The sequence below is a fragment of the Mauremys reevesii genome, linkage group 8 (genome assembly GCF_016161935.1).
Source record: "Mauremys reevesii isolate NIE-2019 linkage group 8, ASM1616193v1, whole genome shotgun sequence".
Lineage (NCBI taxonomy): Eukaryota > Metazoa > Chordata > Testudines > Geoemydidae > Mauremys > Mauremys reevesii.
This window is the reverse complement of record NC_052630.1, coordinates 99,777,389-99,796,829: the sequence shown is the minus strand read 5'-3', so window position 1 is coordinate 99,796,829 and position 19,441 is coordinate 99,777,389. Positions and strand designations below refer to the sequence as shown.

The 19,441-nt window shown below is 45.5% G+C and overlaps 1 long non-coding RNA gene across 1 annotated transcript in view; it reads right to left on the bottom strand.

Moving 5' to 3' along the window:
- The window catches only part of LOC120370758, a 78,232-nt gene extending 60,336 nt beyond the window's left edge, over positions 1-17,896 (bottom strand). The window contains exon 1 of the long non-coding RNA XR_005583912.1: positions 17,738-17,896. This is a non-coding gene — a long non-coding RNA (uncharacterized LOC120370758). The remainder of the gene's footprint in view (positions 1-17,737) is intronic.
- Between the last annotated feature and the right edge of the window lie 1,545 nt (positions 17,897-19,441).

Genomic DNA, 19,441 nt, shown 5'->3' with positions numbered 1-19,441 from the left:
ATAAAGCTAATACGCAACCCCTAGGGCATCTTATTTATATGTAACCCTTCTGCCCCTCTGCGTTGGCAGCAACAAGGGCCGGGTTCAGTATCCAGGGGTTCCGTTTCCATAACGCAATGCAAAACCGGCTCGAGCCCCCACCCAGTGACCTGGGACAATTACATACCACCCCCCCGGGCGCCTCTCGGAGGCAATACTTCCCCTCTCGCAAGCACAGAGTCTGAGTGTAGCAAAATCCTTTTAATAAAGGAGGGAAACAATGTGGCATCATATTGGGGAAACACCACAAACAGGATTCATAACATAAACCCTGAGCAAAAGACCCACCAAGTAAGTTTGGCAATGTCCTTTTCCCCTTAGGGTCTTAAGCCCAATCACCCCAAAGTCCAACAACCCAAAAATCTCTGTCCTTGGTCAGTGCCGCCCCAGAGTTCCAAAGTTTATCTGCAGAGTTTTACCCCCCGAGCCTGGGTGGAAATGGGGGGGGCACACAGGGTGTTAAGTGGCACCTTACGTGGGCCGGGGCTGACTGCTCCGCCTCTCTGTGGAGTTCTGCTGCAGCCTTCACCATGACCGGCTCCACTCCACCAGCTGCGCCGCTCCTCCAGCCGTCCCCACAAACTGCTCAGCGCCACTCACTGTTCCGTGGGCTGCTCCAACCATGCTGCAAACTGCTCTGCTCTGCTCGTTGCTTAGTGATAGATCTTCAGGCTCCCCCACTAGTTAACACAGCACTCAGCCCAGTAAGTTTAGCCCTTTTAGTGATATCAGTTTATAGTAGGGGAGCCCCAGTGCTGGTGCACCATTGGCCCAAAGTGAATTCAGCTCAGCAGCCTCTACATGGATTCCTAATGGAATCAAAATTAGCTCTGCTTTTCAACAGTGGAGAAAGGAGAAGGTGCAATTGGTGTTCCAGGCCCTCAAACAGAGCCCATACCATCAGGTACATACATCAGTCCCAGTCCCAGTCCCAGTCCCAGTCCCAGTCCCAGTCCCAGTCCCAGTCCCAGTCCCAGTCCCATCTCTTCATTCACTGGGAATTGGAACCCATGTCCCTTGTCTAGCGAGTGCTACTTAGCTGATGGTGAGATCCTCTGTCATAAAACAGGTTCATAGTCCCTCATTCACATAACCAGGGTAACAACACTTTATTCCTCCTGCCCCAATAACAGAGAAATTGAGGATCCCACAGGTGTCAAAGTGACCATTCTAGGCCGCCGTGGGCTATGCTAGTCGGGGTGGCTGTGCCTATGCAAACAAGATCAGCCCCCTGAAATTCTTTTCCACACTCGCCATAATTCACCACCAGATGTCAGGGTAGAGCTCATCCTGACTCTGCTTACATATAAGTAGAGGAAATCAAGGACCACAGATAAGGGAGAAGGCAAGGGAATCAAGAATGTCAAACAAATGAGTGGCCAACCCATCCACAACAATAAATCGTATACTAAATACCCACAAACTGAGTAAAAACAACAAAATGCCTCCAAAATCTCCTCCCAGGTGTTTGCTGGTGGGTGGAGTTAGATTTCAATGAGAAGAGCTAGCATCCCTTCCCAGGAAGCCAAGAGCTCTCCCGTTAGGTTCAAGCAGGTATCTAGCGGCATCTAACCCCGGCTGTTTCCTGGCTCCTAGTGCAAAGGAGGCCTAGTGGGTGCAGCAGAGACTTAGGGATCAGTCTCTTCTTTATGGAGCTGGTGCAGCGAGCTGCTTCCCCACCAGCGCTTCAACAACCCAACTCCCTGCAGCCAGCTCGCTCTGTCTCCACAAACCCTGTCCCTTCCAGGGCTCAGTGCACCTCAGCGCAGTTCCAGCTACATGCAGCCCATCTGGGGCCTGCAGCTGCCCAGGTGGGCATGTCACTCAGGCTGAGTGACTCAGCCTGAGGAAGCTCTCTGTGTGTCACGTACAGGAAAGGCAGGTCGTCTCCATTTCATTTTCCCTGCTTTTGTGCTGCTGTCTGTGGAAGCTGCTTTCTTAAATGGGGAGAGGGCTACAAGCAGAAGGTATTGTACGAATTTATGATCTGTACACAGGAACTGCACAGAGAGACAGGGTAGTCCAGCATTTCCCCATCACTTTTATCATGCCAGCATCCCATGCAATAGCTTCATGCTATGAACACAAGAACGGCCTTACTGGGTCAGACCAATGGCCCATCTAGCCCAATATCCTGTCTTCAGACAGTGGCCAGCGCCAGGTGCCCCAGAGGGAATGAACAGAACAGGTAATCATCAAGTGATCCATCCCCTGTTGCCCATTCCCAGCTTCTGGCAGAGGCTAAGGACACTTCAGAGCATGGTTTTGCATCCCTGCCCATCCTGGCTAATAGCCATTGATGGATCTATCCTCCATGAAGTTATCTAATTCTTTTTTGAACCCTGTTATAGTCTTGGCCTTCACAACATCCTCTGGCAGAGTTCAACAGGTTGACTGTGCGTTGTGTGAAGAAATACTTCCTTTTGTTCATTTTAAACCTGCTGCCTATTAATTTCATTTGGTGACCCCTAGTTCTTTTGTTATGAGAAGGAGTAAAAAACACTTCCTTACTTGCTTTCTCCACATCAGTCATGATTTTATAGACCTCTATCATATCCCCACTTAATCATCTCTTTTCCAAGCTGAAAAGTCCCAGTCTTATTAATCTCTCCTTATATGGAAGCTGTTCCATACCCCTAATCATTTTTGTTGCTCTTTTCTGAACCTTTTCCAATATATATTTTTTTAGATGGGGCGACCAGATCTGCATTCAGTATTCAAGATGTGGGCGTACCGTGGCTTTATATAGAGATAATATGATATTTTCTATCTTATTATCTATCCCTTTCCTAATCATTCCCAACATTCAGTTCACTTTTTTGACTGCCACTGCACATTGAGTGGATGGTTTCAGAGAACTATCCACAATGACTCCAAGATCTCTTTCTCAGGGCTGGCTCCAGGCACCAGCTTAGCAAGCAGGTGCTTGGGGCGGCCACTCCGGAGAGGGGCGGCACGGCCAGCTATTCGGCGGCAATTCGGCGGAGGGTCCCTCACTCCCGGTCGGAATGAAGGACCTCCCGCTGAATTGCTGCAGATCGCGACTGCGGCTTTTTTTTTTTTTTTTTTGGTGGCTGCTTGGGGCAGCAAAACCCCTGGAGCCAGCCCTGCTCTTTCTTGATCTATGGGTTAACTTGATACTTTATCATCACTCATGTCAATCAGCTGCATAATAGCTCTACAAGCCCCTGTCTTTTGCACTGTAGAACAAGAGTCCTCAAGGCTTACTGGGTCAAAAAAGCAAATAGGTACCTACAAACTAGTTTGCTTCATAAACTAATCTCTCCATTCTGCAACCCACACATAGCCTCAAAACGTATGTTGAGTATCTTACCACCCCCTCAAAAACTCCATTACAATTATAATTAAGGTCTGGCATAAACCCGTTAGCATGGGGCTTAGCCTTCACATTTAACTCATTAGGTGGTTTTGAAAATTCTGGACCAAATCTTCCTTATCTTACTAAGGCAAAACTCCCATTGGTGGGCACAGCCAGCAGGCCTGCTCCTGGCAGGGATTTCTGTTTCTCCTGTATGTGAATACAAGTGTACAGCCAGCTAGGTTTGCAAGCGTTCACTCCAAATTTATTTTTATTTCACCCCACTCTCAAGTACAATTCAAATCCTCATGTTCACTGAGCAGTTGACCCTGCAGCCTCTATTCAGGTAAAAACAAAAATCACATTGATTTCAATGAAAGCTGAGCTGATTGTACAGCACTTAACACAGTGGGGCCTTAATATTAAATCAGACACCGAGCGATACAGTCTCTGCCCTTAAGTCATTAAAGCAAGACCTAACAAGCATGTGTAGGCAGCTCCCTGGTGGTCTAGTGTCAGTGCTCAATTGCCAGGTGAAGTTCCAGACCACACTTCTGGTCCTTCCAATACTGTCACTCACAAGTGAAAGTAATGTAACCTGGCACAGCTTCCTCTTCATCTGGGGAGTGCAGGTTCCACGCTCTGCACCCGCCTTACCCTGTGCCCCATAGTGCTGTTCACTGAGGGCTATGCCATGTTCCAACACCCCACAGGCTCACCACCAACACTGGCTGAGTCCCCGACACATCCCAGTGGCGGGTGGAGCACTCTTACCCTTCCCGCTACCCAGGATGGAGCAAGTAAGTGAGAGGTACCCACCGCTACCAAACTCAGCTCCAGCTGGAGTCAAAAGGGACCATGCCCTAGCCGGAAGCTCCAGGCTGGTGGGGAGGGCCACTAGCTCCTTGACCCGCTTGGGCGGTGAGGGGGAGATATAAACTATCTGCCAATGACACCCCCCCCCCAGCCTCCCTATCATAAGTGACAGTGCCAGAAGGCAGTTCCAACTCCCAAAGAAAGTGCCAAAATGGCATCCCGCAGCTTTCCGGCACAACTCAAGCCCTGCCTAGTGGTCAGGAATCAGTGCTCTCTCATCACTGCAGCTGATGTTTGATTCCCAATCAGGGAACTCCCTACAGGCTCCTGGTCTCTGGCAGCTTTCACCTGCTCATCTCTCACTGCTAGGCAGCTCTCACCATTCCCCTGGGTCCGGCTCCCCAGTGTGAAGACATCAGCAGGCCAGCCCCTCCACTGTTCCCCTGCATCAGCCTGCTCTGGCTCTTCAACCAGAATGTCAGGAGACAACTCCCTCCACAGATCTCTGGCCTTCAGCATTTACATAGGCTAGCTATCATTGTTAGTTGTGCTACATTAGCCCCTATAGATCACAACCAAGACTGGGACTCCATTCTGCTAGACACCATTCTGCTAGACATGGGAGAGGGATAGCTCAGTGGTTTGACCATTGGCCTGCTAAACCTAGGGTTGTGAGCTCAATCCTGCGGGGGGGAGCACTTAGGGATCTGGTGCAAAAATCAGTACTTGGTCCTGCTAGTGAAGGCAGGGGGCTGGACTCAATGACCTTTCAAGGTCTCTTCTAGTACTAAGAGATCGGTATATCTCCAATTACTATATTAACACACAGCAAGAGACAGTCCCTGCCCCACACCACTTACAGGCTAAATAGACCAAACAAAGAAAGAATGGAAGCGGAAACAGGTATAGCATGATCAAGTGATTTGCCTAGGGTCACAGGTGGTGAGTGGTGGAGTTGAGACTAGACCCAAGGGCTCCTAGCTATGTGCACTGCAAGAGGGTTTTCTGCCAGTTATCATTTGTGTGGGTTTTATTGTTTCCTGAATTATGATTGTTATGTTCACAGCATACTCACAGAGAAATTAGATAACAAGCATACGATACTCTTGCTGAAAGGTTTCAGTGTAACAACTGTATTTCTTAGAATTCAGAATGGTAACATACAAGAACCAAAACAGAGAGAGACAAAGCAGACTGCTCCCTAACCAGAGAGGCATAACTCAACCCACGTTATTCTAGGCTGGCTCTCTGCAGAACTGACTGATTGCACACTTTTCTACACAGCACCCTAGCCTGCAAACAGGGCCAGGAAAACCATTAGGGTTTAAATTGACAGGTTGTGATTTTTTAAAAAGTTTTCAATACACCACAATGATAAGCATCAAGAACTGCAGACCAGATGTTTTTGTCATCTAGGTTGCTTTTCATATTGTGTTAATAAAATAGTGGCTGCACTCCTATTATCTTGAATTCTCTCCATCAATTTCATTTTACTTTTAAAATTTTGGGGCTTAAGGCACATTTTTTTTCAACTCAATTTCCTTACAAATATTTGGGGCTTGACCCCGCATTCCTTGAAGTCAGTGGAAATTTTGAGTAAGCAAGGGATGCAGGACCAGACCTGTGAGTTGTGCACTTTTACCTGATCGTTTGCTTTGGGACATGTCATGATTTATTTCTACAGACGAACTTGGCTGGAAGACCCATTGGAAATTACTAAATTATGTGAAATGGCATATAAATGAACAAGTACAATTTAAAACATCAAGGTTATCGCATCATAAAACACTTGGTCCTGCAGACAATTGTATTTCCATTTTCAGCTATTTATGGCAAGACTTTGCAGCACATTGGCAAATGTTCCATAGTGTGCTTTGCAAAAGTAATGAAGACATCTCAGCACAACCATGAGAACTCATCACAACTTTTAAATCATTGCTGAGAAATGGAGAAGCCACCACCTGTGGGTGTGTAAATTCCAGGCATTCAGGTTAGAGAAGTCCAAATTAATGAGGAACTACTATATTTTTTTCTTTTTGCTTCTATTTCAAGCAGCTTACTTGACTACAACTCTTTATCAAGGCCCCAATCCTGAGAGCACTTCAGTCATGAGTTTTACTGTTATCCTGTCATCCCATTCCCATGTCTCTGTTTCTTTTAATTGGTGCATCATCATAATCATAGTTTGTGAGATCTCTGGGACAGGAACTGTCTTTTCTTTTAAAAAAAAACTTGTTTGAGGAGTGCCCAGCAGTGCAGTGGAGCCCTGCTTCTGACTGATGCTACTGTGAAACAAATAAGTACTCCTGGTGAGTTCAATTTATACTGGTGTAGGAGAGGGAAGTCAAGGCCAGTGGCTTACTAGCGAGGTGAAGTATCAGCTGTCTCTGTTACTGTTGACCCTTGCTGCTGTTTTCCTACAACTCACCGAGCTTGAACAAAAATTCTGAAAATGGGAAGATCTGAAGCAATTGACTGATTATGACCACACTGTGGCAGCAGAACCAAGACACTGCTAAAGCAAGTCCCTTAACAAATGGAACAAGAGGCAGAGGAGTACACATCCAGTATCTCTCCTTCACAGAGAGCCGCAGGCCAATGTTATTTAAAACTAGACTGCTGATGCAGGACCATTCCTTACAGAGAGGTCACCTCAGGTATTCCCATCTCTCACTTCACTGAGTCGGGCAGTTTCTCTGGCGTATTCACGCTCACTGATGAACTAGCATAGATTGGGCCCAGGTCTTCAAAATATTTAGGCTCCTAACTTCCACTGACTTCAAAGGAAATGAGGAGCCTAACTACCTTTATGGATTTAGGCCTTTGAGCAGTGTCACAGAACAACTCTAGCCCGTGCCAGTTGCTTGAGTGCTCCAGGTAAGCACTCCAGATCCCAGCTGTGCAATAGGGAGAGTAGCACTGCCTTTCCTCACAGGGGCGTTGTGAGGATAAACCCATAACAGACTCAGGTGCTCAGGTGCAAGCTCTATACCACAAGCCAATGACAACATATCCCAAGATGATTATTTTAGCCTCCGCCTTCCAGAGAAGCATGTGGCACTCGATGAGTTAAAACTGGGTGAAGAAGTTTGCTATTGAAGCCAGCGGCTCTGGGGTGGGGGAGGAGGTAAATTCAGCACAGAGTGTGCCCAATCCATGCACAGCAATGAAAGACAGAAAGTTCCCTTCACCCTCTGCCCCTACCCTGTTACAGCTGCTCAGAGCTGGGCGTGGTTCCCTGAAAGAGAGGAGACAATGCACCCAGCAAGCACTGATCAAGAGGGAAGGAGTGAAAACAAGGCTACGGGCCTGCCCTCCTCCCAAGAGCACATGCTGCAGGGTGACAGAAGTGCCTCTAAAGCAGGCACGTCCTTGGAGCGCCGCGAGGAACACAGACTGATTCAGCCCATCCAGTGCTGCCCCTCTCCATTATGGCCAGCATGGCCACCAACTCTTGTGATTTGATTGCATGTTTTGCAATACTTGGTCTTTGTCTTAAAGCCCCTGCTCCTGGACTCGTCATTACATGAGAATCTCAGCATTTTGTGGTAAGTTGAATGCTTGCAGATGTGAACCCTAGAGGCTCAAAAGCCAGAAGGCAAATAAATGACCAACTTTTGTTTTTACTCTGATGATTTTTAAGCCAATCTCATGATGTTTCGGGGCCTGACTCATGATTTGGGGAACATTTGGGGCTGGCAATACTGGGGTTTACAAACTATGGTCTAGCCCATAATCAAATGGCCTAAGACAGTCAGTGTCTTGCGCTCGTATAGGAGCTGTAATATTTAAATTATTTTTAACCCAGGTGAATAATAAATTATAAACTTAAGAATGATTACAGCAGATCCTTGTGGGATGACTCCCCATGCAGCTTAATGGCTACAATCTACTGAAACCTGATGACCCAGTCAGTAATTTGTATTTTGTAGTGTCCATATGTACTGCTCCGCCTGCTTCCCCTCTCACCGCACGCTTGTGGCCATCCGCTCTCCCAGGCTCTTGCTTAATCTCTTTACCCCAGGTCCTCAGAGGTACTTAGGCACCTAACTCCAATTGAAATCAACAGAATTAGTCAGTGGACCTTTGGTGCTTCCTCTTCCTCTGCTGTACTTTACCCATGGCCAGTGCTTCCCCTGTCCCCTGCCCCTCCTGGCTACATCAGTGTGATCTTGCCTCCTGCCCAGGCCTGAGCCACATCTGGAAATTTAATTTGCGCAGTGCAATGACAAAGCTTGATTTGGGCATAAAGGGGAGCAGCCACTTTGGGGCCCGACACTGGCTTTCAGGGCCACATGACAATGGCTAGAGCAAGCACAGCTGTCACTGTAAGACCAGGGCACAAGGTTTCAAGGCCAGCAGCCCAATTAAGGTTGCCAGGTGTCCAGTTTTTGACCAGAACCGCTCTGTCAAAAAGGGACTCCGGCAGCTCCGCTCAGCACAGGGCTGTTAAAAGTCTGGTCGGCGGGGCAGCAGGGCTAAGGCAGTCTCCCTGCCTGCCCTGGCTCTGCGTGGCTCGCAGAAGTGGCCGGCATGTCCAACTCCTAGGCACAGGGACCAGGGAGGCGCCGTGTGCTGGCCCCTCCCCAAGCGTTGGCTCTGCAGCTCCCATTGACTGGGAACTGCAGCCAATGGGAGCTGCAGGAGCAGCGCCTTCGGGCACAGGTAGTGCGCAGAGCCCCCGGCCTCTCCACCTAGGAGTTGGACATGCCGGCCACTTCCGGGAGCCGCACGGAGCCAGGCCAGGAGCCTGCCTTAGCCCTGCTGTGCCACCGACTGGGAGCCACCTGAGGTAAACGCTGCCCAGCCAGAGCCTGCCCCACAAACCCCCTCCCACACCCCAACCCGCTGCCCTGAGTCAGAACCCCCTCCCACACCCAAACTCCCTCCCAGGGCCCACACCCCCTCTCGCATCCCAACCCACTGCCCCGGGTCAGAACCCCCTCCCACACCCAAACTCCCTCCCAGAGCCCGCACCCCCTCCTGCACCCCAACTCACTGCCCCAGTCCTGAGCCCCCACCCACACCCAAACCCCTTGGCCCCAGCCCAGAGCCCCTCCTGCACCCAAAACCCTTGGCCCCAGCCCCACCCCATAGCCCACACCCCCAGCTGGAGCCCTCACCCCCTCCCACACCGCAACCCCCTTACCCAGGTCAGAACCCCCTCCCACACCCCATCCCCTGCCCCACCCCGGTGAAAGTGAGTGAGGGTGGGGGAGGGAAAGTGATGGAGGGAAAGGGTGGCGTGAGGGGGGGACAGGGACTCAGAGAAGGGGCAGGGGAGGGTGGGGCCTTTGGGTAAGTGGTGGGAGAGGGGCGGGGGAAGGGTGTTCGGTTTTGTGAGATTAGAAAGTTGGCAACCCTAAACCCAATCCATGATCTTGAGAAGAGGGCCAGCTCTCCCCATCCCAGATCGGCTCCTTCACAACAGATCAGACTCTGCAGGGCTGGAGGGCATAAGTGCTGGAATTATGGGTGCTGCAGCACCCCCTGTCTTGAAGTGGTTTCCATTATATACAAGGTTTACAGTTTGGTTCAATGGCTCTCAACACCCCCACTATAAGCATTGTTCCAGCACCTTTGGTGGAGGGGACAGACACTTAATTTACATTGGTTCCCCCATTGCACAGTGAAGCCCCACAAGCCCCATTGATCCCCTCCCCAAGATCTGCAGAGGCCACAACTATCTACATACATTCCTTCCTGGCTCACTCCAGAACCCCTCCAGTCCTGGATTTGTGCTAGCTGACAGGTCTTCCCCAACCAGCCAAACTTTGTAGTGGAGTCCCAACAAGGTTGCTTGGGGTGGGGGTATGATAAAAAAGAAAGCTCTCCTCTACTCTCTCCTTTTGCTTCCCAGGAGCTTGTGAGAGAGTCTACGAGGACGATCTGCAGATTTCTCTGTTCTCATCTCTCTCACACACACACTTGACTTTGGGAAGGGGGCGGGGCAGGGGCAGCTCAAACTTATATATATGCAGCATCAGTGCCTGGGGAGAGGGACACGATCTTATGAAAAGTGCCATGGGGGTCTTAAAATCAAGACAGAGCAGGCAGGAGATTGGTTCTTAAGCACCCACAGTGGGAACACATCTGACTTTTTTCTCCCCCTTGAACAGTATCTGCTGTGGCTGACCCCGCCCCAGACCGGGAGGCCCCCTCAGGGTGGGGGGGGTGCTGTGCAGAAGCACCACACCACAAAACAAGACATATTTGGAAGAGCGACCTCACTCAGTCTGTGCGCCCCCACTGCAAACATTACAGCCAGGCCATCAGCATGTGCAGGAGCAACTGTGATGCTGCAGATATCACTATTGAAACAAAGGGAGGTAAGGGGAAAACCCCTCATTACGAGTCCAACTCCCCTGCACTCTCGCAGCCACTCAGCTCACTCATCCAGAACTAGAGGAATACATTGAAGGAAGTCAGGGCCAGATTTTCAAAAGGTGCCTAATGATGCAGATAGATGCCTAGTGGGATTGTTCAAAGGGATTTCATTGGGGTTAGGTGCACAGATAGATTCCTAGTAGGGTTTCATAAGTATCTGTGCACTGAACCAATGAAATCCTTTTGAACAATCCCACTAGACATCTATCTGCATCTTTAAGCACCTAAATACCTCAGAAAAAAATCTGCTGCCCACTCAATCAGATTGTACTACATGCAACCAGAGGTGTCTGCTACTTAACCTAGATGGAGAGTCTGTACGTTTAAGAAAGAAAGGTGAAGAGGTGAGGAAACCGGATAGATTCTACAGTGATTCTATTAAAGACAGATGTGACAATTAGCATCTGATCTTCCCTCTGTCCCCAAGAGAGACAGAAGAAAAATATCTAGGCAACTCAATAACTTTTGGAGCTCTTTTTCTTGATTTTGTTTCATATATTAAATATATTATTCTCTAGTCTTTAAATATAGTTTTCCATGATATGATGTATTCAGTGCAATTGATATGATACTTTAAAGTTCAAATACAATTTTTCTTGGCATTGTTATGTACATTTAACACTTCATTGAATACACTGAGCACGCTGGATGGGTACCTATTGTAGTATTTTAAAAATTCAAATAAATAAAATAAAGTAGTGGGGATGAATCTAAATCAAATGCTCAGATCCAAACGCCCCCTAGGTTTACAGGGTTTTTGGTTCAATCCAATCTCTTCTCTATTCTTTAAAGAGACAGTGTCATTTCTGTCTGAAAGTGTTCTACCTGCTATTGTTACAAGTACCATGTAAGGCTATTATAAATGCAAAGAGATTAGACGGGGAAGTATTTCCCCTCCCCCATTTTTTTCAGTGTGCTTGTTGTGTATTTGACAGCATTTAGTTGGTACTCACTTTCACTATATTCAGTTCTCCCTGTTGTATACGTGGACATTCACACAGCAAAAGAGAAGAGAAAAACTTCTCAAGAAAATAGGAAAGTTATGGTTATAAAACCATACAAGTATAAAGGAGACAGGGCAATTTGTTGATTTTGATTATAGTAGAACCTCAGAGTTACGAATATCTCAGGAATAGAGGCTGTTCATAACTTTGAACAAAACGTTATGGTTGTTCTTTCAAAAGTTACAACTCAACATTGACTTAATACAGCTTTGAAACTTTACTATGCAGAAGAAAAATGCTGCTTTCCTTTTGTTTTTAGGAGTTTATGTTTAACACAATACTGTGTTGTATTTTTTTTTCTCTGCTGCTGCCTAATTGTGTACTTCTGGTTCCAAATGAAGTGCGCAGTTGACTGGTCAGTTCGTAACTCTGATGTTCATAACGCTGAGGTTCTACTGTAACTAGGTTTTGATTTCATGGTGGCCCTTTAAATACGACTAACTACAAAATTCTGCCTATTCTTTGCAATTCCTCACTTCTAACCTGTGATCCATTTCTGAAAACAGAAGGGGCCATTTGGTTTATTAGTATGGTTCTATATGCACAGCCTTATCAAGAAAATTGATGGATGTAAGAAAAATGAGAATAGCAACTTTTATGTAGTGTGGCTTTCAAATCTTGGATGTCAATAAAACATGAGATGTCCCAAGCAACCTAATAAAAATGAACCTTTTAATATAGTTACACATTCCTCCTGACTTACCAACAAATCTGCTGGGTCTGATCGGTATATGAGTAGTCTGTTCATGTTCTAACAATGCAGCATATTTGCTAGCCCTCTGTTTGTACGGCCTTGTAAAAATTAAACTAAGTTTAATCAAACTTGGGTGCCTATATTGCTATTTAACAAGTAATAGATTAATCATACTAATATTTAATGTCAGCAGTGTGCCTAGTGCTGTTCAAGACGAAGATAACAGTCCCTGCCTCAAAGACTTTACAGTCTAGAAGACAAATCAGTATTTAAATGGTTAAATCAGCATTTTGGTATCTAAATACAGATTTAGGGGCCAACCCTACAAATACCTATGTGCATGAGCAACTTTACCTACGTTGTGAGTAATCCCCACTAAAGTCAACGAGACTACTCACAGGTGTAAAGTAATGCATGTGCATTGTTTGTAGGATCAGGTCTTAAGCCTGAGCTTTAGGCACCCAAGTTTGAAAACTTTCTTCAACTACAGTAACTTGGGTCCATTATCTGATTTTAGCTGTTCTTGCCTGTGTGCCGATAGATTTTATGTGGATAATTCCAGTATTGCTTTTTGTGTCTTGAAGCCAAATTCTGATCTCATATATTGCATAGCTCCCTTTGTAGTTTACAAAAGAATCTGATGGCAGAATTTATCGCTTGTGGTACCTCTGTTTAAGGGGATGATGGCAATTAGCGTTTACACAATGTGTATCCTTGGAGTGCCAGAAAAAAAGAAATATTTCTTACTGGCCAGAACCCCCAAAAACAGTCCTAAAATAAAGGAAGTCAAACAAATACAGCATATGATCATCTTGCATGACCCAGGCTGGAGTGATCCTGCTGCATGTTAGAAAAGATCCAGTAGGGAAACTGCAGACAAGTCCCAGGCTACCATTTCAACCACTGGACCATCTCTATAGTCTCAAGCACACTTTTTTGCTGGAAGAGACTTTTCTACACCTCTGCTTTGTATGGCAAAACTTCTGCATTTATGTCACTAAGACAAAACAAAACTGAAAACAAGTAGTTGAGGGAAAAAACTTAAAATGTGAAACAAAAACCAGACCAAATGAGAATACATAGTAAAAATAAGTGTCTGAAAGACAGAAGTGGTTTTGGGGACAGACGAGCTCACACTATACAAAGAAAGCAGCATGTTGTTCAAATTTGTAATGAAGGGTCTAGACTAGAAATTATTGGAAGGGGAGGACATTGAAGATATTCTTGTTCATTAACTTTTTGGCATTAACAGAGCTTTCTCCTTTTACAGAATATTTGTTGTTTACTATTTTGAGCGTTTACTTTTGGGATGAGATTTCATCACAATATCATGATATTCCCATGAGGTATAAAAAAATCTGTGCACCAAATGAACAGGAAAGTGAATTCCTCTAATTATTAAGACACAAAAAATCTGTGCTAGAGTAAAGAGTGCCACATTTTTAAGCCATCCTCTGAATTGGTCCATGTTTCATAGTTGAATCTGCATGTGTGTGTCCAGATTTTATGCAGACAATTAAAGTCACCTGGGAATATGAGTGATGATTCGGAGGGAATGGAGAGGTTAAGACCCCATACAAAGCTTTGAAAATGTCAGCCTTAGAGCAACACTGTTTAGTTATCACTCATTTATAATTATCACATATGTTCCAAAGACTGTGGCTATTCTTCCTAAGGCTCTGGTTCTGCTCCCACTGAAACAAATGGAAGAGCTCCCATTGATTTCATTGGTACAGAATTGAGACCAAAGACAACCAAATGCATTAGACCGGGGTTCCCAACGCAGTGCCTGCGGGCGCCATGGCACCCACAGGGGCATCTAAATGCGCCCGCGTCCTGGCCGGTGGTTGAGTATCCGCCGAAATGCCGCCGAAGTTCGGCGGCATTTCAGCGGATGCTCAACCGCTGCCACGGTCCTTCGTCTGGTGCCCGCCAGAGGAAAAGGTTGGGGACCACTGCATTAGACAATATATTTTCAGTTTAGATTTGATGCCCACCTAATTTGAAAGTTTCTTCTGAACATCCCCACAGAAAAGTGATAAACAGATCGTTATCCAAAACCCAAAGTTTCTTAACTAGGCAAAGCATTTTTTCATACTTTATTTTTAAAAAATTGCACTTTACTATTTTAACCCTAAATTAATTCATCAGCAATTATAAATGTCCTCTGAAGGATGAAAGCCTCCCCCATGTTGTTGGGTTTGTCTTTTTTATGAGGGGAGAGGGGGTTGGTTAGGAGAGAATATGATCTAGTGATCTCCACCAAAGAATTCCAGGTCATCTTTTGCAGGCCCCTTTCATGTCCCTCTTCAGGTTTCTTATCTCACCAGTCTGGTCTTTTTCCCCTTTTGTCAACTTAGTCACTCTACTTAGCGGAAGTGAAATTTCTCTGTAGCTATGCAGCAGATTGCTGGGCAGCATGGTAGTCCCTTGAGAGACTTTTTCCCCCATGAACCATATTGTGTCTTCAGTCTTTAAGTGGAATTTTCTGTTGGAATTCAGCTTAAACATCAATGGCACAATAGGGATAGCTCAGTGGTTTGAGCATTGGCCTGCTAAACCCAGAATTGTGCGTTCAATCCTTGAGGGGGCCACTTAGGGATCTGAGGCAAAACCAGTATTTGATCCTGCTAGTGAAGGTAGGGGGCTGGACTCAATGACCTTTCAGGGTCCCTTCCAGTTCTAGGAAATAGGATATCTCCATTTATTATTAGGACCCTACATCCCTATTTCCTTAATAATCTTTCACGGATACTATAGTGCTGCTGTCTTCACAATTGCATTTAACACCAACACAACATGTTCCTGCTTTCCTTCATTGCTCCCATAGCGCTTCCAACGTAACCTTCACTGAGCCAAAGACTTCCCCTCAGCTTACAAAACTAAGGTAGATGGGTTTGCTAAGTTACTAAGTTTTTTCCCCCTTACATCATGAATATCTCTACTGTTCATTAGAAACCGCTCCACAAGACTTGACCAATCATATTGCATTTTCAGTAACAGTAGCCTGTGGACTTGTGCATATTATGGGGTTGTTGTTGTTTTTTAAACTCTGTTACTTCATCATAGTAAGTCTATTGAACTAAGAGCTACCCATTTAAAATAAAATTGTTAATTATGTTATGAGCAGCATGTTACCCTAGTAGAAACAGCCACCTTCATTGCAGCTTCCCCAGACACAAAGGACTCATAACTCACTGTCGGAATAAAGAGATCTCAGTCAAAAGGATTCTTACTTCTTAATTCTATTTACTCCTGTGGTTTATTGACATCTATCTTTGTATTATGACTATCATAACTCTGGCACAATGTTATAACAGCAAGGAGAGCAGAATTATAGCCTCTGCCTTGACATTCGTCAGCCCATACTTGGAAAATATTGTCCCTGAAAAAACACAGAACAGGGACTCACAATTAACACTAAGAAGTGTTAATTAGACAGAGCTGGATCGACTTATTAAAGAGAGGGTATTTTACTTAGCCTTCTCTCACACCAGCAGCATAGCTTCCACAGCGAAGTCAGCGTGCTTCTGCTCATGGAGCTAGGAGTGAAGACACTCAGAACCCCTGGGTGCTCTGCCTTATCGCTGAATGGATATTTATTAGCAGCCATGCTCTCGGGCCATTGAGGCTGTCTATTTGGGACACCGATTCAATTTTTCCATTGTAAGAGCTTTGCTGTAAACGCTGAAGCAGAATTTAACACATTTTAACGAAAATAGGGTCCAGAAGAGATTTCCTACAACAGGGATTACTATCTTAATTAGGGCCCTTATTAAACAATAATTACTCAAGTAACCCAAGAGTCTGATAATCAGGCCCTAACTATCTCAAATTGGGCAACCAAAAATGAAGGCACCCAAAATTAGTGGGCCCTTTGGAAAATGCAGACTAAATTGACAAGCCCAAAGTCTCCCAGGGCCAGTAAGTCAGAGGTAGGACTGGGAATAGAAATCAGGTCTTCTGATGCCCATTCAACAGATACCCATAAACCTCCATTGCTTCTCGAGCTCACAAGACCATGCTGCTCCCCTGCAACAATAACAGCTCCCCCACATTCCATGAGAACAATCCAGTGAAAACCAAACAAGCCAAACTGAATAGATAAGGAATAAACGTGCCTTTCAAAAGGCATCATATAAGAAACAAGCCTGCTTTACTTTAGATGTGCCTCACTCAGCACATGTTTTTTCATGTTTCGTTGTCTTTTCAGATTAATCTCTGAGCAGACCAGGAGTCCACGCTCGCATAGCTTCAGCAATGTGTTAATGCCACCGGATGGGTATTTGTGCTGCGCAGCCTCCTCAAGACAATATTTAATATTTGGATTATGAAGCGTATAGCTGAGAAATCTTGTTCAAGTCTATCTTCCCAGGGTAGCAAGGCAGGGAGACAGCACAGAGATAGCGTTTGGGAAACCCAGATGTGCTGAAAATTAAATTGTTGGATACAGAAGACTAGTCACTGTTCTGTGCCTAAAAACAGTCACTAGGCATGGTTATTATACTAATAAATGTTCATTGCTAGATTACCAATGCATATGGCCTCTAGACACTTTAACAACTAAAAGCCATTATTTCCAACAAATGGACAGTGTGCCCCCAAACAATAGCCAGAATTAAAAATAAAAACAATGAAAGTAAAAAAAAATTGCTCTCTGCATGCAATGTGATTTAGACACACACACACACACACACACACACACTCCAAAATGGGGAAAGGAGGGAATTTTACAAAATGTAAAGAATTCAATTCAATGTGTAAACAGGGATCACTCCAGAAAAACCATGGTGTTTAGAATCAAACTATATGGAAAGTGATAATGTTTATTTAACCCCTTTTTTAGGTTAAAAGCACACGAGCCTTAGTGAAAGTTAAAAGATGACTTTTGGACTCATGATGCCATAAACCTCTGCAAAACAAAGAGGACAGTCAAAGTAAAACAGTCAGGACTATTTATTGAACAGATGGAGAGACTTCCATTCAAGGGAATGAGATTTTGATGCAATGCACAATACTTGCTTTTACAGACCAGAATGAGTTCCCTTAGTGGTCAGTCAACCAGCCTATTGTAATTGCACCCAGCCTTTGGATCTCACTTTCTTCCAAGCCAGCTGGGTCTGGGCAGAGTCCAGTCACCATTTCTAGCTCTGGGTCTCTAAGGCACACTCCTGGGTATAGATTCCATCTGGCACCTTTCCTTGGGAATATGAGACTCTGCAGTCCAACTGCCCTAGGCCTGAAAGCAGTGCTGAGAGCTCCCAAGTCACTTACGCATGCCTCCTGCCTTCCTCCCCAACTTCCCTGGTTTATAGTTTAACCCTTAGGGATGATGTGGCAGGTAAAGCAAAGAACACAGGCTTTGCAGAGGAGCTTCTTAACCACAGTAACATTTACTCTTAAAACATACAAGAGTTACAGATCTTTGGTGGGGGGGAACAGAAGCCTGTATGCTCTCTCCCTTGAGTTGATGCTTACCTCTTCTTGTGAGTCCTCAGGCCAGCTAGTGGATCAGGCAAGTAAGGCCTCTCGCCCACCCTCTTCTGTTGTCTGGCAACGGTCAGCTAGTGAGACTGAGAGAAAGAGCCTAGAGCGCATCCTCCCTTAAATAAGATTTCTGCCCTCTGTCAGGTGACCAGCCAATCAGCTGCAAAACTCCAGTCAGGTGGTTAGCAGGGAAGTTCTGGAGTCCAAACTGGGAACAACAGTTGCTTCCAGCCTGGCTCCACTATAGCAAAACCATTGCCCTCGTGGTGGGCTCCCTGGATTAGAAGACAATCACAGCTGATGACTTGTGTTAGCACTTCAGGGAGGTGTCAGGCATTACAATAAACTGCCTTGGGTCTGACCCTGACAGATCTACTTAGAGTTACATACTCAAAATGTGGGTCAGATTCTTCAAAATGGCAGTTACAATCCAAACTGAAAGTCACAATTCGATATAGACATACAGCTATACCAATCCATCACATCTCTCCCCCAGATGAAGATGAAATGAGCAGGGTACTTCCCCTCTGACCCTTGGGAAGTTCTCACATCTCCCTCTGGGACTGCACGTCTGCTATTACAGATATGCTCCCATTAACATGAACTACTTCCACATCCTAACCTTGAAGTTCTAGACTCCATCTCAGTAATTTGGCATTAAATACTTTTGCTTAATATAACCAGGGAGATAGAAGTGGTTGATATACACCAGCGGTAGGCAATCTTTCAGAAGTGGTGTGCTGAGTCTTCATTTATTCACTCTGATTTAAGGTTTCGCGTGCCAGTAATACATTTTAACATTTTTAGAAGGTCTCTTTCTATAAGTCTATAATATATAACTAAACTATTGTATGTAAAGTAAATAAGGTTTTTTAAATGTTTAAGAAGCTTCATTTAAAATTAAATTAAAATGCAGAGCCCCCCGGACCTGTGGCTAGGACCCGGGCAGTGTGAGTGCCACTGAAAATCAACTCGAGTGCCGCCTTCGGCACGCGTGCCATAGGTTGCCTACCCCTGATATACGCTGTCAGATACTGCCCAAACAGATACAACTCTAAGTTCCTAAGTGCAAGATACTCCTTTCTCAACAGTGCATAATTCTTTTCTCAGGGGAGTAGTTTCTGTCTCAGATACACAATCAGATGCCTCCCCCCCTTGTCATCAGTTTGCATTAGCACACCTGGCCCAGCATCCAAAGCATCTATAAAAGCCCTGGAGGGAGCCAAAGTATGGATTTACCAGAACTGGATCTGACTGGGGGTTTCTTCAGTTTAGAGACATCCCCTTAACATTGATTGGTTTGATCCATTTTGTCAGGCTTACCCTTTTTACACAAATCAGTGATGAGTGCAGCCTAGAATCTAAAGAGAGGGACAAGTCTCCTGTAATAACTTGCCATCCCAATAAAGCATTGGGCTGACTTCTCAGTTTCTGGAGTAGACCAGTTCTTAATAGCTTCCACCTTTGCAGGTTCAAGCTTAATGTAGCCACTTTCCACTATATGGCCAAGAGAGGCCACTTCTACCATTCACACTTCTCCACTTTTACAGTCAGTCATGCCAGCCGAATGCAGTGGAGCATTCTCCCCACATGGATAACATATTCCTCCTCGGCTTGACAAAAGTACAAATATCTACCCCCTCCAGTAACCTATCTGAAAGGTATCTGGGGCCACTTTGCGGCCAGAAGATAAAA